Raw genomic sequence first — 21,186 nt, forward strand, 5'->3', positions numbered from 1 at the left:
CCTTCAAGATTAGGCTGCACAATTAGGAAGTGTTCAATAGTTCATTGGCTTGATGATAATTAGAATAGTTTCCCCATTCTATTTAGTCCAAAGTTTACTTATTCATTCCTCTTATATAATGGGGAGTGTGAATTTACACAATAGATAAAGAAAAGTGTTCAAATAACCTAGGAAAATAGAAGCCGTACCCCAGCTTCTTGCTTGCCAACCCCAACCCTCCCCTTTGTTTTCCCCTATTCTCACTTAAGTCCCCCCCACTCCTCTCATTCTCTTGAACCCTCCACTGTCTGATCTCAAAGTATGGAGTTGAAACTCGATGGAACAAATGGAGGAAAGGGAAAATTATATCGTATCAATCATGTTTCCCACCAAGACAATAACAGGCTTCATCTTGCTATATTGTATTTCTCTATATAAACATCAAGGACAAAAAAATGATGATGATGGTGATTTAAGCAATAACTCTAACATCTTTAGGACTGAAGGCGGTTCTGCAATCTAAAAAGAGTCTTGAAAGAACTAGAGTAGGAAAGACTCAGAAAGCCCTGTTTCAATACAACTTTCTAACTAACTCATCTGCTTCTATTCTGGTCCATTGTATAAATAGCAGACTGCCTAGCCCTCCCTAGTGCAGGTATTTGTCCCTTTATTAGGACTGTCTAGACCAGTGGTCGGCAAACTCATTAGTCAACAGAGCCAAATATCAATAGCACGATTGAAATTTCTTTTGAGAGCCAAATTTTTAAAACTTAAACTATATAGGTAGGTACATTGTTATTAATTTAATTAGGGTACTCCTAAACTGGCCTTTGCTAAAAACATCCTCAATCTGATTGAGCCGCATGTGGCTCACCAGCCGTGGTTTGCAGACCACTGGTCTAGACAACCAAGAGAGTTAATTCAAAATATAGACAAAGAACTGTCTTTCCCATTTTAATAAGTGTCATTTGTTCTGTAATATTAATTATTTCACCCTTCCTCACTGGAAACATTCAATTCTAAAATAAATATCTACAAGGATCTTAAATACAAGTATAGAGCTCTTAGGCTGGATAAGTAAGATTTTCTTTTATATTCCTTTTAAAATGTTAAGCAATTGGTAACTCAGGGAAAAATATAAAAATATAAGCTTTGTCCTTAGAAAATTCTATAGAAAAAGGTATTCAAATTAGAGTTCTTAAAATGCCTAAATGTCATGAGTGAAATTTTTTAAATACAAAGGTAAAAGATGAAGGAGGTCTATTACGCTTCCTATCCCGCCTACACGCTCACAATGGTCGTGAGCATTAACATTTTTGCCAATGTCTGCTATATATTTGTAGCTCTCAAAGCTGAACAGATTTAGGAAGCATTCTATGTCCCTGACAAAGCAGCAGAGACACTATTGAAAGAGCCTCTGATGGGATCCGACCACAATAAAAAGTGAGATATTTTTGTTTCTGTGCCTTTCTATTTTTTCTTGGCTTTGCAAAGAAACATCCGTGAAACAAAAATGTTTGCTATAACTCAAAAGACTCTTCAGGAGTTAAGCTGATAATAAATCTACAAGCCAGTAGTTTTACACACACACACACACATATACACAGAGGATTATAGGAAAATGTATGTTTCTGTAAAGACATTAGCAGTTAATTGTTTTCTTTATTTATTAAATGAAGACTGGATCTATACAAATGCATAACTCTTCCTACACAGCTATTTCACAGAGGATTTCCTTCCAGTGAGTCTCCCAAATTAAAACTACTTGGCCAAATTAATACCAAGAAAGAATTCATACTCTCGTGACATTTAAGTCTATAATAAAAAACAGCAATTAAAATAAGGATTCAGGCCCTAGCAAGTTGCTCAGTGGATAGTGCGTCGGCCCAGCGTATGGACGACCTGGGTTCGATTCCCAGTCAGAGCACATAGGAGAAGCGACCATTTGCTTCTCTCCTCCTCCCTCTCTCCCTTCTCTCTCTTCCCCTCTCACAGACATGCCTCAATTGGTTCGAGCGTCAGTCTGGGCACTGAGGATATAGCTTGGTTGATCCATGCACTGAGGATAGCTCAGTTGATTCAAGCATCAAACCCAGATAGGGGTTGCAGGGTAGATCCCAGCCAGGGGACATAAGGGAGTCTGTGTCACTATCTTCCCTTCTCTCACTCAAATACAATACAATACAATAAAAAATAAAATAGGCCCTGGCCGGTTGGCTCAGTGGTAGAGCATCGGCCTGGCGTGCAGAGGTCCCAGGTTCGACTCCCGGCCAGGGCACACAGGAGAAGCACCCATCTGCTTCTCCACCCCTCTCCCTCTCCTTCCTCTCTGTCTCTCTCTTCCCCTCCCGCAGCCAAGGCTCCATTGGAGCAAAGATGGCCCCGGGCGCTGGGGATGGCTCCTTGGCCTTTGCCCCAGGCGCTAGAGTGGCTCTGGTGGCAACAGAGCGATGCCCCAGAGGGGCAGAGCATCGCCCCCTGGTGGGCGTGTCGGGTGGATCCCGGTCGGGCACATGCGGGAGTCTGTCTCTCCCCGTTTCCAGCTTCAGAAAAATACAAAAAAATAATAAAATAAAATAAAATAAAATAAAATAGGGATTCAATTTCAGAATTAAGAAATACTTCTAAGTACTTTTTATACATAATTTTTTTTATTTTAGAGAGAGAGGATGGGGGGTGAGAGAGAGAGTGAGAGAGACAGACATTGATCTGTTGTTCCATCTATTTAAATTGTTAAACTTCAAGAAGAACTCTTCAAGCCATACTGTTATTTCTACTTTCCAAATGGGCCAGAAAGATATTAAGCAATTTACAGTTGCCCATTGATTCTTTTCACTCCAGTAAGTCCATCACTTTGCAAGGTGACTTTGCCATGCTTGCTACCAAGAGCTGGGATTTATTTCCTCATCCCTTAAATCTGGGTTGGCCATGTAACCTCTTTCCACATATAAAATGCAGCAGAAGTGACCTTTCAGGACTTCTGAGGATATGTCCCAGTATCCTCTTAGGCTGCCACTTGCAGTGTGAACAAGCTAGCATCCTAAAGCAGCAGAAACCTAGAGAGAAAGAGCCCAGACACCAGGCCAGGCCAGCTAGCATGAAGTGCCAGATACTACAGCATGGCCGTCTTAGACCCTCCAATCCTAGAGCATCTACCAGATGAGAGAACTCATGTGAGTAACTCAAACAAGACCAGAAGCACAGCCAACAGCAGAGCCCAGACCAAACTGCTGACCCATGAAGCTAGCAGAAAATAAAATATCAATAGCTGTTGTTTTAAGTCACTAAATTTAAACCTAGGACTGTCTGAATCCAGAGCCTAGGCTCTCCCCACTAACTAAAGCTGCAACTTACTCTTTGGTTTGAAAACAAATATATTTTATAGTCTAATTCAATTTTATAGATATTATACAAGAGCAATCAAATGGAGAAATAATAGTTTTAAATTTTTATTCATTATCTAAAAAAGAAATATACCTTTTTACTGCCGTATAAGGAAAATACATATATATGTTGAAATATATAACTGCAATAATTGGAAGCTGGTAAAATTTTATAGAAAAAGTACTCCCTCTTCATTCCCAGAGATACACAAGTATTCATTTAAAAACTAATAACATTCATATATATTTCATCCACAAAAAACTGAACTAGGCCTTGGCTGGTTTGCTCAGTGGTAGAGCATAGGCGCAGCATGTGGATGTCCTGGGTTCAATTCCCAGTCAGGATACATAGGAAAAGCACCCTCTGCTTCTCCATCCCACCCCCTCTTCCTTCTCTTTCTTTCGCTCTCACTCTCTATCTCTATCTTCTCCTCCCACAACCATGGCTCCATTAGAGCAAGTTTGCTCCAGGCACTGAGGATGGTTCTTTGACCTCCAAATTATCTTGGTTGCCAAGCAATAGCCTCAGATGGGCCTAGTATCACCCCACAGGGGGCTTGCCAGGTAGATCCCGGTCGGGCACAGATGGGAGTCTGTTTCTGCCTCTTGCTTTTTACTTAAGAAAAATTAATAAAATAAAAAAATAAATAAAAAACTGAACTTACCATATGATCTAAAAGAAAAACTGAATGGCTGTACAATTTAAAAAATTAAGAAATCATTAGTTTTTATGACTCTAATAAAATATAGGCCTTTAAACAATAACACCTTGCTACTGCAATGTCTAATGAGTATTCACTCATATTTAAATGGAAACACTAAACTAGGACCATGTCGGAGCAAGAGCCACAAATGCCTTTTCTGTACATTCTTTAACCCTTTGAGTAGTATGAATGTTCATGTACATCCTTGTGCCTTCTGACCATCCTAGTTTATTTTAAAACTGCATAAGGCAACATTTAAAAAAGGCAAATGTATGTTCTTCTTGTTCCCATAAATTGGTTATCAAACAAACATAATTTTAAGTTAATTAAAACTGTAACTGTAACTAATTTCATTTTTTGAAAAAAAAAAAAAAACTCCCGAGGGTCAGCGAGCATGAAAAACACTCACTACTCAAAGAGTTAAGGGTTGGCAGCATTTTTTCTTCTTCTTTTTTTTCTTACAGAGAGAGACAGAGAGAGGGACAGAGAGGGACAGACAGACAAGACGGGAGAAAGATGAGAAGCATCAATTCTTCATTGCAGCTCTTTAGTTGTTCATTGATTGCTTTCTTATATGTGCTTTAACTGGGGGGCTACAGCAGAGCAAGCAACCCCTTGCTCAAGCCAGCAAGCTTGGGCTCAAGAAAGCGAGCTTGGGCTTTAAGCCAGAGACCTTTGGGATCAAGCCAGCGACCCCATGCTCAAGCTGGTGAGCCTGCACTCAAGCCGGCAACCTTGGGGTTTCGAACCTGGGTCCTTGGCTTATCAATCCGATGCTCGATCCACTGTGCCATCGCCTGGTCAGGTGGTAAGCATTTTCTCTAAGGGGTTAGATAGTAAATATTTTAGGATTCACAGGTCAAGTGGTCTCTGTTTTAAGTATTCAACTCTGTTGTAACTACTCTGTCATTGTAGACTGAAAACAGCCATAAACAATACATAAAGAATAAGTAGGCTATGTTGCAATAAAGTTCTGTTTATAAAAAGCAGGCAGTGGGCCATAGTTTGCCAACCCTTGTTTTAAGTGCTCAATTACCTTCAACCAAAAAACACCAGTTTATTAGCTGTGATCAAGCTAACTTGCCACCTTACTAAGAGACCTATCAGAAAGTTCCCTCTGTATTCAGTCTATCTGCAAAATAACGCTATCTAGAGATGATGGTAAATTTTATGTCAACTTGGCTTGGCTGTGGTGCCCAGTTGTTCAGTCAAACAGGAGTTTAGATGTTGCTACGAAGGTATTTTGTAAATATGATTAACATCTAAAATCAGATGACTTTAAATAAAGGAGATAATCCTCGATCACCCTTGATAAAGCCTCATCCAATCACTTGAAGACTTTGACAGCAAAAATTGAAGTTTCCCAAAGAAACACTTCTGCCTCGTGACTATAACAACAATTTGCTTTACACATTTTAGGTTTTCCAGCCCAATACATATGGAGGAAGTGGTCCATATGGTTTCCTTAAAGAAAACCACTCTCATAGGTGCAGCTATATGGATCTAATAACATTTAAAGTAATATGCCCTTAAATTAAAAAAATATACATATTCTGATCTTTGTGCATCATCCAAAACTATGTGAGTACTAAGTAGTGAACTGTATTATTATTTTATATTATTCATTCCCCTGCTTCCTTGCAAAATTATATGAGTTTAATTTCCTTATGTAAATATGAGACTTGTATATATCTCATAAAGACTGAACACCCTATGTTACCAATGTTGGGATCACCTTGAGATATATTTTGGTCAACAAAATGTGAGGTGTGATGTACACCACATCCGAGCAAGGCTTGGCGCAGCCCTCGGAATCTGGGCTAGTCTTACTTCAGGGCTTTTTCAAGAGGTCGTACACTGCACATGAGAGCTGTTCCTGTAGCCTTGGTTTGGGGGGGGCACAGGTTGTGTCTACAGAGCAGACCCACAGTCAACCACATAAAGTTAGTAGGAAATAAAACTTTGTTATTCTGAGAAGAAACTGAAATTCGGAGGCAATTACTACAACAAAGCTGCACACTGTAATAAACTGGTACATAAGTGGGGACTTCCTTAACAACTCCTGCCTCCAAAAATAAAACAATTTCTGTGATATGAGCTTTGAACCCAGGTGGCAGACAGCAAGTAAACTGTTACTAGGTTTTGGAAAAATGGTAAACCACACATCACAGTGGTAAATAAAACTGTCACGTGTAAAAATATTAGGTAGCTCGGTGGAAAGACAGCGCTTGTGACTGGCATCTCGAGTGGGAGGGGCAACCGTGTGAGGCTGAGCAACCAGTGGGCTCTGAGCTAGCTCCTGGAAGTCAGTGTAAGACTGAGTTAAACTGTAGGACATCCCCGCTGGTGCCGACAGAGATTTGCTTGGTGTGGGAAAGCCCCCCACACTCCCACAGTTGGAGAACAAAAGTATTCAGTGACTAGTGAACAAAGGAAGTGAGTGTGTTCCTTTCACCAGAAAACCCTTTCCGGAAGAACGAAATGGAGGGACATTCCCCACAGGAAAAGACGAGGATGTGGTCCATAGAAACCCACTAACCTCAAGATAACTGCATAAGCAGTCTGGACAAAAATGCACACCCCAACGAACTGAAAATGTAAGTATTAGCAAATGGCTCTGACTCACATCAGAGAGATAAAAGGACAAAAAGCCACCCTCCGCAGCACTAAGGTCTGTTACTCTCCTAGAACACTCTGGCCCAGGTTTCTACAGCTACAGAAGCAGGCTGCGAAAGCTGCTCCGCCCTCACCTGTTCCCTGAACAGGAAGAGCATACCCTCTACCACTCCAGTCCACTATGGACAGCAGGATATAGTAAAGGAAACATCCCACAGAGGGCACCACCAAGCGCAGAAAACAACAGCCTGGGGAGCTACACAAGGAGCCAAACCACCGCCTAGTCCAGGAACGTCTCCCCAGTGCAAAAGAAAGGAGCCTAGATGACATTTATGCAGCAGCATTTTCACGACTGCCAGAGACCAGTGCTCGCTGTGAGCCTCCATTCTTTCCTTTTCCTACCAGGCATGACACTGTGGATCTCCTGTTCCTGCTCCACTACTGTATGTTGTCAAGATGGAAGGTGTAAGGTCTTTGGATCAAGAAAATCTACATGCATAAAAATGTGGAAATTCTAGGCCTTGGCCGGTTGGCTCAGTGGTAGAGCGTCAGCCTGGTGTGCAGAGGTCCTGGGTTCAATTCCTGACCAGGGCACACAGGAGAGGTGCCCATCTGTCTCTCCACCCCTCCCCCCCTCCTTCCTCTCTGTCTCTCTCTTCCCCTCCTGCAGCTGAGGCTCCATTGGAGCAAGGATGGCCTGGGCGCTGGGGATGGCTCCTTGGCCTCTGCCCCAGGCACTAGAGTGGCTCTGGTCGTGGCAGAGCGACGCCCCGGAGGGGCAGAGCATCGCCCCCTGGTGGGCAGAGCTTCGCCCCTGGTGGGCATGCCAGGTGGATCCCGGTCGGGCACATGCGGGAGTCTGTCTGTCTCTCCCTGTTTCCAGCTTCAGGGAAAAAAAAAAAAAGTGGAAATTCTAACAAAGTTCTATACTCCAAGCCTGTGATTGAAATTCTTGAGGCATTTTCCTTGAGGAAAGGATAAATACATTTTATATGCAGAAGGAGAAAAGTCAATGGTTGTGATCAAGAGGGTAGATTGTGGTAGATTATAGTATTATTCGTATTTACCACTCCCATCCTTGGAAAGCACTTATCCATCCTGCCCACTGAGGTACAACTTGCCTGTATCTCCAGTGGGAACAGTGTTTCTACCTGTGCTTTCATGACTAGTAATGTGACATGCTTTGGGAATCATGAAGCACCAAGAAACCCTTTAGGAGGTACCACAAGACCCAACTAGCCCTCTGAGTCCTCACTACCATGCAAAGGGCAAGTTCAGATACAGGTGGCTCATTAAGTCTGCGTCTTTAGGATAAAAATGTATGGAATAGAGCCACTCACAAAGGCAGCCCAAAGTCTATGTTCAATGTAATGTTGTTATACACCACTAAGATCTGAGGTTATTTATTTCTGCAGCAAAGTTGATTAATACAAAAATCAAGTGAAACAAAAGGTAAAAAGGGGAGGAATTATGTGGTACATTGCTATTATTTTGGTTGTTGAATATAGCATGAGATGCCTAAGATTGTATATAAGCACAGCTGGTGAAGGGGCTACGTTTCCAAGGCAGCTATGGGTTTGGGTAAATAAGATTCTATAGAATTAATCAGTTCACGTTTGTTGTTAGGTGATGCTAAGGCAAAGATAAATCTAAGGTTGTAACCTGATAGTTTAACATTTATTGTTAATAATAAACCATTTTCACACACTTCACATAGTCCTCAACTATTACCAAAAGACTTTTATTACCATCTTTATTTTCCACATAAAATCAGGTCAGTAACTTGCCAACATAAAATAGCTACCAAGTTCCAGAGCTAAAATTCAAATTCAAGACTAATTCTTAACTTCAATTTTTTCTATATCATGCTGTCAACAAAAGTACAGATCATTTAGTAATCATTCTATAAAAATTATAACACTTTTAAACTATTTACCAATTCTACACATAGATGCAGGAAAAACCTGATACCATGAACTCAGTTCTAAGTCTGAATCCTATTAAATATATTATTCATAATGAATTTTTTACTCTAAAATGTTCTCCTTAATATACAATCTAAAATATTCTTTATTTCTAACTTTCCTTAAATTTCAACTATAGAATTGAGAATTTTAAAGAGTCATACAAGTGGTGAGCTCAATTTACCTTGTCAGTATGAAAAAGATTTCCCAAGCAAATAAAGAATGCATTAAATGGTGGATAATGCATTTTAGACTAAAAGAACAAACATTTAAAACAGTTTATAAACCATTTAATGGCTCCATGTACATTACAAATAAGAATTACTAATATATAATATATATTAATAGTAGAAAATTAGACAATAATACATGTTCAGAAAAGAAAAGAGCAAGACAACCATGATTAAGTAGTAACGGTAACTTTAATATTTTGTTATACATCTTTCCAGACTTATTTTCAATACTTAGATACACATAGACTCTGTATCAAAATATCACACTGCATAGATATTTCATTTAAATCAGGGGTAGTGAACCTTTTTATACCTACTGCCCGCTTTTGTATCTGTTAGTAGTAAAATTTTCTAACCGCCCACCGGTTCCACAGTAATGGTGATTTATAAAGTAGGGAAGTAACTTCACTTTATAAAATTTATAAAGCAGAGTTACAGCAAGTTAAAGCATATAATAATAATTACTTACCAAGTACTCTATGTCAGATTTTCACTAAGTTTGGCAGAATAAATCTTTATAAAACTTACTATAGTTAAATCTATCTTTTTATTTATACTTTGGTTGCTCCGCTACTGCCCACCATGAAAGCTGGAATGCCCACTAGTGGGTGGTAGGGATCAGGTTGACTACCACTAATTTAAATGATTATGCTTAATATGAATTCAAGAGAATGACTTATGAATGAATAGTTCCAATGTGCAGAATTCCAAAGTTTACTGAGATAATTTTTCTGGCTCCCTCTGCTGGCAACTAAGAAAGAAGCTTTTTAAAATTCAATTTGGTTGAAAAATCAAACACAGAGAAACACTAATCTACCACTAAAAACATACTTAAAAACCTGTCTGAATGTACAAATGGGCCAGAAAGTGTAAGGTGGACAATTTTTTAGTGCATCCCTATTAGTAGTAAGGATCTGGCATCAGGAAAAAATGGACTGAGTTCCCAGCTTGATCACTTATTTGTTAAGGACTTTGGGTCAAATTACTTAATCTTCCTGAGCATTAGTTCCCTCATCTGTGAAATAAAGCTAACATCAAGTACCCCATGTGTATAATATCAGGGTTTATATATTTGTACTTGGGTATGTTCCAAGATACTATATTAACACAGAGTAGCAAAATAAACATCAGTTAAGCATTACCACTACTAAGATGCTGAGCTGTGGTTAGATAGCTGTGGTTCCTTAGCTCTGTAACTGCTAAGGAATTACTACTATATTGCTGTCAAATTCAAATAGATTCACTTTTAAAATATAAACTTACTGTATTTACACTCTTTTAATAACTTCCTAATGCTCTCAAGATCAAAATCTTTAATATGACTTCTAAAATTCTTCACAGTGCGGCGCCATTGACCTTTGAAGGGCAGTCTTGAGGTTGGATGGCCTCCCTCCCGCCCTGCAATCTCATTTTATAGAGAAGTTTTTCAGAAGTACCCTGTTCCCTCACAGGCTGTCTGGGAACAGCATCCCTTCCTCTATACTTCTTAACAACTCGGTCTTTTAGATCTTAGCTCAACACTTTCAGGGAAACTTCTGATTTCCCAGACCAAGTAGGGCCTTCCCTATGCTGTATTCTGGCACGCCTCTCCACCACACCGCTTAGGACATAAAGCTGCAGCCTCATCTCTACACGTGCAAGTATGGCCACCCTGTCGGCCCGTTTGGCTGTCCACACAGTCCTCAAGATCAGGGAGCGCGTGGTGCCTTCCCAGCCAAGCCACTTGTGTGCATGGAGGGGGTACATAAGCACCTGTTCAGTGACTGAACAAACTAAAGTTAAATACTGACATTAAAAAATTCTTTCTAAGCATGACTACTTCAGTGAAAGGCGGCTAAAGAAGTGTCAAATATAGCAATATTACAAGTATTTTGCTTCATATTGTTTCTCAGGCAAGCTGGTGTTCATGAAGTCCGACAGAAACTCATACACAGAAAAACCTCGAACATATGAACTCACTGAAAAAGTTCTGCCCTTCAAAAAAAAAGAAAAAAAATCTTTAAGAGGATAGAAACCAAAATATATGACAAATGACAGTCCCTTTAACATTTCTGATTTAAATTTTTAAAAAGTTTTTAATGTGTGCAGTTTGTTTTTGTAACAAATATTCAACTGAAAATTTGTCTGAAACTGAGTGTTTTATACTACAGAACAGAGTTGTACTTTTCCAGGAAATCTGTGGTAAATAAATTAGTAGAGGTAATGATAACACTGGGAACAATTTTTTTTTCATTTTCTGTTGTGTGAGGTTTTAGAACTGTTTCTATATATTTCTGCATCGCTGATTCCAAATCTGAAATCCATTTTTTGGTGCATGCTCTAGTTTTTATGCAAATTTAATTTCTTTTTGTTACAGTTAATGGCATGCATTGGTTTTTAAATTGGAGGGCAACGAATCTTGGATTGAACATAACCACAAGGCAATTAATGTTTTACAAATATCACTTTTACATAATTGTAGTTGTTTTTAAATGCAAAAAATTATTATCTGATAAAACACCCTCTTATTTTGTTTTAAGATTGAATCATGGCTTCTTCAAGTAGGCGTAAATGTAAGAATAGTCCTGACATCTTCTGTTATATATGAGGCTGTTACACACTTCAACGTCAAAGGTGCAATATTTCATCATTTGTGACATGTGCATATATTGCCTATTTTCAAGTTCCCCTTGGTGATCAAGACAAGAATTGGGCTCCTCATATTGTGTGTCATAATTGTGAGGAAATGGTTCATGACTGGACAAAAGGAAAACACAAAGGAATGCCTTTTGGTATTCTCATGGTTTGGCGTGAACCTAAGGACCACAGCAGTGACTGTTATTTCTGTCTGATCCATACAAAGGGCACCAGCAAGAAAAAATGGAATATGATCGCATATCCTGATATTCCTTCAGCAATACAACCTATCCCACACTCTGAGACACTCCCGGTTCCCGTTATCAATGGTTTTATTTCTTCTAAGGATGAAGAAAGTGAACATGATGATCAAGTGTACTTGGATAAGATGCATGAGGAAATGATTGTAGAATCTGAAGGGTCTTCTTCTGATGCCAAGCAGTCATTAACCCCTCAGCAGTTTAGCCAACCCGAATTGAATGACTTAGTAAGAATGACATAAAAATTGTCCTCGACTTTCTGAAGTATGAGGAGCATAACTGGATCATTCGTGTGTATCTTAAAATGGTAAAGTTTCTGCTAGAACAACAGAGAGGTTTCATGAAGTATCCTTGCTTTCTGTGTTTGTGGGACAGCCGGGCTTAGGAGAAATACTGGACACAGAAGGAATGGCTGAAACGTGAAGCTCTGGAAGTAGGGATGCAAAATATTGTGAATGAACCTGTAGTTAATCCAGACAAGATCATTTCTCCCCCACTTCACATCAAACTTGGCTTAATGAAGCAGTTTGTTCAGGCTTTGAATAGAGAAAGTGAATGCTTTCAACATATTATTTCTGCTTTTCCTGCCTTGTCTTCCGAGAAGATAAAAGCAAGTGTATTCGATGGACCTCAAATTCAAACCCTTCTACCTGACGAAGAATTTGCCAGGAAGATGAATAAGGAGGAGAAAGCAGCATGGCAGTCTTTCGTGGCAGTTACAAAGAACTTCTGTGGCAACAAACAAGCAGAAAACTATGAACTTCTGGTTCAGAGGATGCTGCTGGCTTTCTGCAACACTGGATGTAACATGAGCGTTAAGATTCACTTCCTGAACAGTCTCACCTTGATAAGTTTCCTGAAAATCTTGGAGCTGTTAGTGTTGAGCAGACTACTGCTGGAGCATCAAACGAGATTGTCCTCAACAAGTACACAAACACAAGAGCTACAAACGCAAATTTTTGCCTGAATAGAATTTAAATAAGTTTTGCGCAAATTTTATGATTAAAGTGTTTTAATATGTTCTATTTCGAAATTGTAGACAAATTCTGATGCAATCATAACTTTTAGTGTATTAGTATATTTACTGTGTTATATAAATTATTATATTTTCACAAAGATGATGCCCAAGAAGACATTCTACTTCATTATGTTAAACTAAATGTTGAAAATTTTACAATAAGATGAAAACCTATAATCTTGAACTGCAAAAAAACTGTAGCTTACAGAGAAAAACTAATGTCAGATTTGAGATCAGCACACTTGAATTAGGTAAGAACAAGTGTTTTTGTGGATGCAACAAAAATTTTGTTCCCCAGTGTAACCCCCTAAAAGGGGTGCTTCATGGCTGCTTTGGGATGTAGTAAGCATACTGCATGGTTGTAAACCACAGCACACCTACGGCTGCCTTGAAGAGTGTGAGCTCAAACCATATAAACTCATTCTTTACACAGTAAGCATTCCCAAGTATATAGTAAATTTTGGCCCCAATGGTTTTTCCTCTATTCTTTTATATCAAAAAAAAAATACAACTCTTAGAGTCAGATCTTTATTTGATCGAATAATAAATAGATTAAAAAAATTTTTTTTTCAAGATTGAGAGACAAAGTGTGTGTCTGTGTGTGTATGAAAAAGAGAGAGGAGAGAGAGAGAGAGAAAGAAGGGGGGCAGAGGAGCAGGAAGCATCAACTCCCATATGTGCCTTGACCAGGCAAGCCCAGGGTTTTGAACTAGCAACCTCAGCATTCCAGGTCAATGCTTTATCCACTGTGCAATCACAGGTCAGACTAATAGATTTTTTGATTGGTTTTTATCTTTCTTTGATAGATCTTTAGAAAAACATATGATTCCAAAACAGCACTGTCATTTTCCCCAAAAGCTGTATCATACTGTATAGAAAATCTAAAACTTTCTTTATTTTTGTTATATTAAAGGTAACTGAATTTTAAACTATATCTCATATAGACCAGAAACAAGCCCTTCGGGGTCATCCAGTCCCAGAATGGTAAATACTCAGCATTATATGTGGCCCTTCCCATGGATAAATCAATGTTAGTACCCTTTCCTTTGGACCAAGACGCGTGTCCAGAGGCCGCGTGGTCCTTGAGGATAAGGCAGAAGCAAATAATGTAAGAAAAGCAGGGCCATTTCAATTGCCACAGGCAACTTTTGCTGGTAATGGTTGTGTAAGGAGATAGCCAAAAACTGGAAAAAGTCCCTCCTCCCTGTTTGAAAATAAAATCTTTCAACTTTCACAAAGTCCTTCCAACCCGAAGGGGGATCTCTGGTGATGGACAGATCTCCTAAATTCAGCCACAGTTCACAGAGCTGGACAGACTGTGATCGGACTCAACAAGACATTTCCTACATTACCACTTAGGAATCAAGAGTGGGGACACAACTGAAGTATCTATGAATGTACGTGAATGAGAGCAGAGGTGCATTTCGGGAATTCTGACACTGACCATGCAATCCAAGTATTGCGATGGGAAACAGATTTCCCATAAAGGTATACAATGGGCTACTAGGGAAATCTCACAGAAATCAAGTAATGGGACCAAGTTGAGCTGAACCCCACAAGTCTGGAGCTGGAGGGCAGCCCTGGAGTCAGTTCTGTCCCAGGACCTTCATGAAGAGTGGAGGGGAGGGGCATGCCCACCGAGGCTGCAGCTGGGGCACCGCTCCCCCGAGCCCAGCCACACCACTCCTCTCCTGTCTCAGCTGTGAATGCTTTTCTCCTGCTGCTGTCTCAAACTCCAAGTTTCTTCCATTTCAAGTATAAGACTATGGTTCAGGTACAAGAAGGTTAAAGAAACAGGGAGCTTTTGCTTAACAACTGAATTTTACCTTTTTGGATTATGAATCAAATACATATACATGGTTTTCAGAAAGATCCAACAGTGCAGAGAATGGTTTCTAAAAAAAAAGTCTCCCTCCTTTCTCCTGACATTTTTCGGGCATGGAAGGGTGGTAGTAATCTGTAAAAGAAAAATATTTTATTTATGTTTCTAAAATCATGCACATATAACTTAACAAGACACAATAACTATAAAGTTTTTCCTCATTTTATTACTGTATAAAACTAGAAATGTACATAAACAAAATAGATACTTTAAAATTATTTGGTATCACATCGCATAGAAACAATATGAAGCACTCTGACTGATGGGGTTTATTTTAAATTTTTCTGAAACTTACTGTGACAGAACAAATTAATTTAGACTGGCAATCCACTTATAAATTAAATTTTATAAATTATATTATGTTTCTATCACAGCAGAAATACTTTAATTTCTATTATACTTTTTGTTTGTCCCACTCAGAATAAATTGCCTAAAATAAAAATAATTGAGAAAATGTTCTAAAAAAACTAAAACCACCAAATACACATAAAGTTTTTTGTTGTTGTTTTTTTTTAATTGAGAGGCGAGGAGGTAGAGAGACAGACTCCCACATGCACATAGACTGGGATCCACCTGGCAAGCCCCCTACAGGGTGATGTTCTGCCTACCTGGGGCCAGTGCTCCATTGCTCAGCAATCAAACTATTTCAGCACCTGAGGTACCAACCTGGGGCCAACTTGCTCAAACCATTCGAGCCATGACTATAGGAGATGGAGGGAGGAAGAGAGAGAAAGAGAGAAAAGAGGGAGAGGGGGAGTGGAGAAGTCGATGGTCACTTCTCCTGTGTGCCCTGAGTGGAAATTGAACCCAGGACTTCCACACATTGGGCTGATGCTCTACTGCTGAACAAACCAGTCAGGGCCACATAAAGTATTGATGTTTAAAATTTTAATTATTGAACATCCTCAAACCTTCCCAGAACTTTCACTTGATATAAACAAGTTATCGCAGATGGTAGTTTCCAGATCTTTCTAATTTCAAAATTTTTCTTCAAAGAAGTAATCTTTCTTCTTTGAAATGAACAAAGAAAGAGCAGTTGCTCTGATAGAAGGCAGGGTCCCCTCAGACAGAATGTAGATGGCACTATTTGCATCAAAGTGACCTGGTGCATGTTTTTATTCAGAATGCAGACCGACATCACTCTTGATCTTCCAAATCCATCTCTTAGAGTATGGTCTAAGAATATGTTTGAGAACCTCCTATTTCTGTATCCATAAAACACAGTAAACTGTTTTTAAGAGTTTGGTGAAGAATTTGGTGTATATTTTTTCAATTAAAAAAATTTTCGCCTGACCAGGTGGTGGCACAGTGGATAGAGCATCGGACTGGGATGCGGAGGACCCAGGTTCGAGACCCCAAGGTCGCCAGCTTGAGCGCGGGCTCATTTGGTTTGAGCAAAGCTCACCAGCTTGGACCCAAGGTCGCTGGCTCGAGCAATAGGTTACTCGGTCTACTGAAGGCCCACGGTCAAGGCACATATGAGAAAGCAATCAATGAACAACTAAGGTGTCACAACAAAAAACTAATGATCGATGCTTCTCACCTCTCTCCATTCTTGTCTATCTGTCCCTATCAATCCCTCTCTCTGACTCTCTCTCTCTGTCTCTCTAAAAAAAAAAAAAATCTCACCTGATCAGGAGGTGGCACAGTGGATCAAGTGTCAGACTGGGACGCGGAGGACCTAGGTTCAAAACCCCAAGGTCGCAAGCTTGAGCGTGGACTCATCCAGCTGGAGCACAGGATCACTGGCTTGAACATAGAGTTGCTGGCTTGAGCGTGGGATCATAGACATGACCCCCATGGTCACTGGCTTGAGCCTAAATGTCGTCTCTGGATTGAAGCTTAAGGTCACTGGCTTGAGCAAGGGGTCACTCACTCTGCTGTAGTAGCCCACCCCTTCCCACCCCCGTCAAGGCACATATAAGAAAGCAATCAATGAACAACTGAGGAGACTCAGGAGTTGCAATGAAGAATTGATGTTTCTCATCTCCCTTCCTTCCTGCCTGTGTCCTTGTCTGTCCCCCTCTCTGTCTCTGTCACACACACACACAAAAATTTTCTACTGCCTGGCCAGGTGGTGACACAGTGGATAGAACATCAGCCTAGGATGCTAAGGATCCAAGTTTAAAAACCCAAGGTCACTGGCTTGGGCATGGGCTCATCTGGCTTAAGCGCAGCCTCACCAGCTTGAGCGCAGGGTCACCAGTTTGACCATGGGATTATAGACGTGACCCCATGGTCGCTGGCTTGAGCCCAAAGGTCACTGGCTTGAAGCCCAAGGTGCTGGCTTGAGCAAGGGGTTACTCGGTCTGCTGTAGCCCCTGGTCATGGCACATATGAGAAAGCAATCAATGAACAACTAAGGTGCCACAAGTACGAGTTGATGATTCTCAACTCTCATCCTTCCTCCCTGTCTTTCTGTCTCTCTCTCTCTCTCTCTCTCTCTCTTGCTAAAAAAAAAACAAAATAACTTCACTAATGAACTGAAATTATACTAATAAACTATCTTCCAATTTGCTTTGTCAGATCACAAATATTTCCTGGATATCTTGACATGTCACATATATATGGAAATATGGAAAATTTTCATATTCTCAATGATAATTTCTAATGACTTACAATTTTATATCATCAGAGGAAATAGATTTTTTTAAAGGGATGAATAACATTTTAGTTCTGCTACATTTGTTATTTTGAGTATTTTACATTGAGTTTAGAATTTAATGTTAGAGACGAAATGAATATTGTACTCTCAGACACATTTATAAGAAATATCCTTGGTTTGAGGTTTAGAAGTTAATTGCTAGATTTCTATATTGGTTAATTAAATTAGCTTTCATGTTTTATAAATATTTAATAATTCTTAAAAGCAATTTTTGAATGTTTTACATTATATTTGATATCAGTCAAGTCGCTGTATAAGAGAATAAATTGACTTGGCATGGACTAATAAGTAGTTTCCATATTATTTAGTATGCCTTAAGTATTGTGTTTGCATAGTCAAATTCCTATTTATAGCAAATTTTTCTAAAAATCATATTTTACTATACAGTTGAAATTAAAATATTTTGTACTGATTTTAATAAAATGCTGATATATTCAACATGCTTTCAAATAATACTTTCTATATGTTAAAAATTACGGAGCTTAAAGTTCAGTATCTTTACTATCACTTTATTAGAGGACATAGCTTTCTGCATTGAGGTAATTATTCTAATCATAGCTAATAAATGCTTATGCTTGCAACCTCTTGGCTACAGTGACAAAGCTCAATGCTTTTCTGATGGCAATGTCAGGCTCTGTGTCTAAACTCACTGGTTCTCAAATGTTGACTAGAAGTATGCATAGGTATTGTGAGAGCTATGGAGGTGTCTCTTATTCATCATATTTTTCTGAATTTCAAGGATGTGAAAAATGTTTAATAGTGAGTAGATGTGAAACCCAGGACAGCTGAGAAGCTTTAAAACCATTACTGCTCTGAGCTGGGAGACCACTTGAATAAGGTGGGCACTGGGACTCGGAGCGTAGGGCAGAATGTCTTGGAAGGTTTTCTGTCCCTTTGCGTCTAACAGTACCCTATTTGAGAACCAGTCCTATACTGTGAACAAATTAAAGAAAGTGAAATATTTCATCCAGAATGAACATATACATTAAAGGAAAAAAATCTGCAATTTTTCTTGAAGTCAAAATCTTAAATTTTATGTTAGATTCTTTGGGTTTTAAATTTGCAGTTTTTTCCCCTATATATAAAAATACATGTTAAACTATTTGTTTACAGGTATGTATACAATATAATTATTTTGTTATATACATTACAATTTTTAAGGACTTTTATCTCAACCACAGCCTTATACTTAAAATGAATTTTTTTTTTTTTTTGTATTTTTCTGAAGCTGGAAACGGGGAGAGACAGTCAGACAGACTCCCGCATGCGCCCGACCGGGATCCACCCGGCACACCCACCAGGGGCGAAGCTCTGCCCACCAGGGGGCGATGCTCTGCCCCTCCAGGGCGTCGCTCTGCCGCGACCAGAGCCACTCTAGCGCCTGGGGCAGGGAACCAAGGAGCCATCCCCAGCGCCCAGGCCATCTTTGCTCCAATGGAGCCTTGGCTGCGGGAGGGGAAGAGAGAGACAGAGAGGAAGGAGGGGGCAGGGTGGAGAAGCAAATGGGCGCTTCTCCTATGTGCCCTGGCCGAGAATCGAACCTGGGTCCCCCGCATGCCAGGCCGATGCTCTACCGCTGAGCCAACTGGCCAGGGCCAAAATGAAATTTTTTTAAAGAATAGCATTAAAAAAAAAATAGCATTAACCACATTACTTAAACAGAAATCAAGCCACATTTAGAGGGCCACTGACTCCTCCAAATGAACAACTTACGTAGACTTTTCCAATAATGTGATATAACACCAGTCTGACACATTTGTGATTTCTTGTTACCTCCTCATATGTCTCCTGGACTTATTAACGTTTTGGGGGAGAGATGCGTTTTACATAAATCCATGTGCATATTATCTTAAAAGGCCATTTTTTAAAAATTCCATTAGTTTTCAAATGAGAGTACACTATATGAAAAATGCAAAAGTAAGTTTTAAAATGTAGCCTACAATAAAATTAACCTATTAATCAATGGTAGAAAGATCTATTTAGCTTATTTCTTTTTCCTGTTTCTGCATCCTGGACTATTTATGATGATAATCTACTAATTGGTCTCCTCAGCTCTACCCTTTTCTCCCACTGCAGCTTATTCTCCACACAGTGGTAAGAATATTTTTAAAGCATATCAGATCATGTACCTTATTTGCTTGAAACTCTCTAGTAGTTAGTATTCTTGACACAAATAGAATAATTAGGAAGCAATCAAACAAATTCAAATTGTGGGATGTTCTAAACAAAAACAAACAAAAAATTAGCTTACTGAACTCTCTAGAGGAAAAAGCAGCTGTCCATTCCCTCCAAAAGGCATTACTATATCACAATGCATCCATTTTCTATTGTGCAAAACCATAATACAGTGACTTAAAACATTGTTATTGTTCATGAGCCTACAGGTCAACTGGGCAGTTCTGCAGCTATGGTTAATCTCGGTTAAGCCCATATATGCATTTACAATGAAATGGCCATGCTGGTTGGGGCAGGTTGGTCTTGAATAGCCTCTTTCCCATGTCTGGTGATTGGCTAATAGTAAGTTGGGGCAACAGGGGAAACTGGTAACCAGCAGCCTAGCTAGGCTAGTGTGGGCTTGTTCATAATTTAGACCTCTTAAGACTTAGGATCAAAATGATTTCCAACGTATTCTATTGTCCAACACAAGTCACAAGGACAACCTAGATTCAAGAAACCAGAAAAGAGATAGAAAAAGTCACATTACAAAGACTATGGACAAGATTAGGGAAGGGTAGAGAATGAGGCCATTTTTGTAATCAATTTACCAATAACATGACAAGAGCACTTAGAACGCCGATTCATCTAAAATGAGAAAAAAATACAAAAGATGACATAAAGTATACTTTGTTATGAATCCTATAGGGCAGGGTGTCTCAACCTTGGCACTATTGGCATTTTGGGACAGATAATCCTTTGCTGGGGGGAGGGAGGTCTGACCTGTGTATTGTAGAATGTTTAACAGCATCCCTGGCTAGATGCCAGGAGTACCCCCCAAGTTGTGACATTGCCAAATGTCCTCTAGGGAACAAGATCACCAAGAGTTGAGAACTATTGCTTTATATGAATGAATTATGTAAGTGATTAAGGTAAAGATACCCTCGTCTTATTCCTGTCAATATAAACTAACTGTACTTTAAAAGGCTGTTCAAGTGATTCTAAAATGAAAACTTTATAGATAGGTAAGATGAATACCAAATTTTTAGCAGTTTACACATTAAAAATTCAAAATTTCATTGACCATACTTAGATTCCTGCTAATCCATATAATTTTTTGTTAATGAATGAACAACATATTAAATAAAATGTTTTTATTTTTTTCTTCTCACCCATCCGGCACCCGCCCACCCCTCTGGCAACCATCACCTTATTCTCTGTATTGATGGATTTGTTTTTGTTTTATTTGGTTTACTCATCTGATTTGGTCTTTTTTAGATTCCACATATAAGTGAAAGCATATGGTATTTGTCTTTCTCTGTCTGACTTATTTCACTTAGCACAATACTCCCTAGGGCCATTCATGTTGTTACAAATGGCAAGATTTCATTCTTTTTTATGGCTGAGTCATATTATATTGTGTATACACATACATATATATTATATATATACATACCACAGCTTCTTTTTCCATTCATCTAGCAATGGATACCTAGGCTGCTTCCGAAATATATAATTATATAAATTAGCCAAAAATATTACCATATTTTGAATTCAATATAAAAGAAGATAATTGTGTCAAAAGTTAAACTAAATTAATACTAGGTTTTCTTGGCTCTAGAATTTGGTAGGTCATGCATCTATAAGCCCAAATTGGTCAGTTTTAAATAAATAAATATCATTAGTGCTGTTTTTCTTGCAACCTCCAAATA

At 39.1% G+C, this 21,186-nt stretch overlaps 1 protein-coding gene across 5 annotated transcripts in view; it reads right to left on the reverse strand.

The window, feature by feature from the left end:
* The window catches only part of UACA (uveal autoantigen with coiled-coil domains and ankyrin repeats), a 108,171-nt gene that overhangs the window by 67,603 nt on the left and 19,382 nt on the right, over window positions 1-21,186 (reverse strand). The window contains exons 1-2 of one of the 5 annotated variants that reach the window (XM_066277948.1): window positions 16,285-16,806; window positions 14,600-14,730 (exon numbers count right to left, since the gene is read on the reverse strand). The exons of 3 other annotated variants lie outside the window; for them this stretch is intronic. The gene's annotated coding sequence lies outside the window, so the exon portion shown is untranslated. Of the gene's footprint in view, window positions 1-14,599; window positions 14,731-16,284; window positions 16,807-21,186 lie in introns of those variants that run through there. One more of the 5 variants, XM_066277949.1, reaches the window with a different exon arrangement.

The sequence above is a fragment of the Saccopteryx bilineata genome, chromosome 4 (assembly GCF_036850765.1).
Source record: "Saccopteryx bilineata isolate mSacBil1 chromosome 4, mSacBil1_pri_phased_curated, whole genome shotgun sequence".
NCBI lineage: Eukaryota > Metazoa > Chordata > Mammalia > Chiroptera > Emballonuridae > Saccopteryx > Saccopteryx bilineata.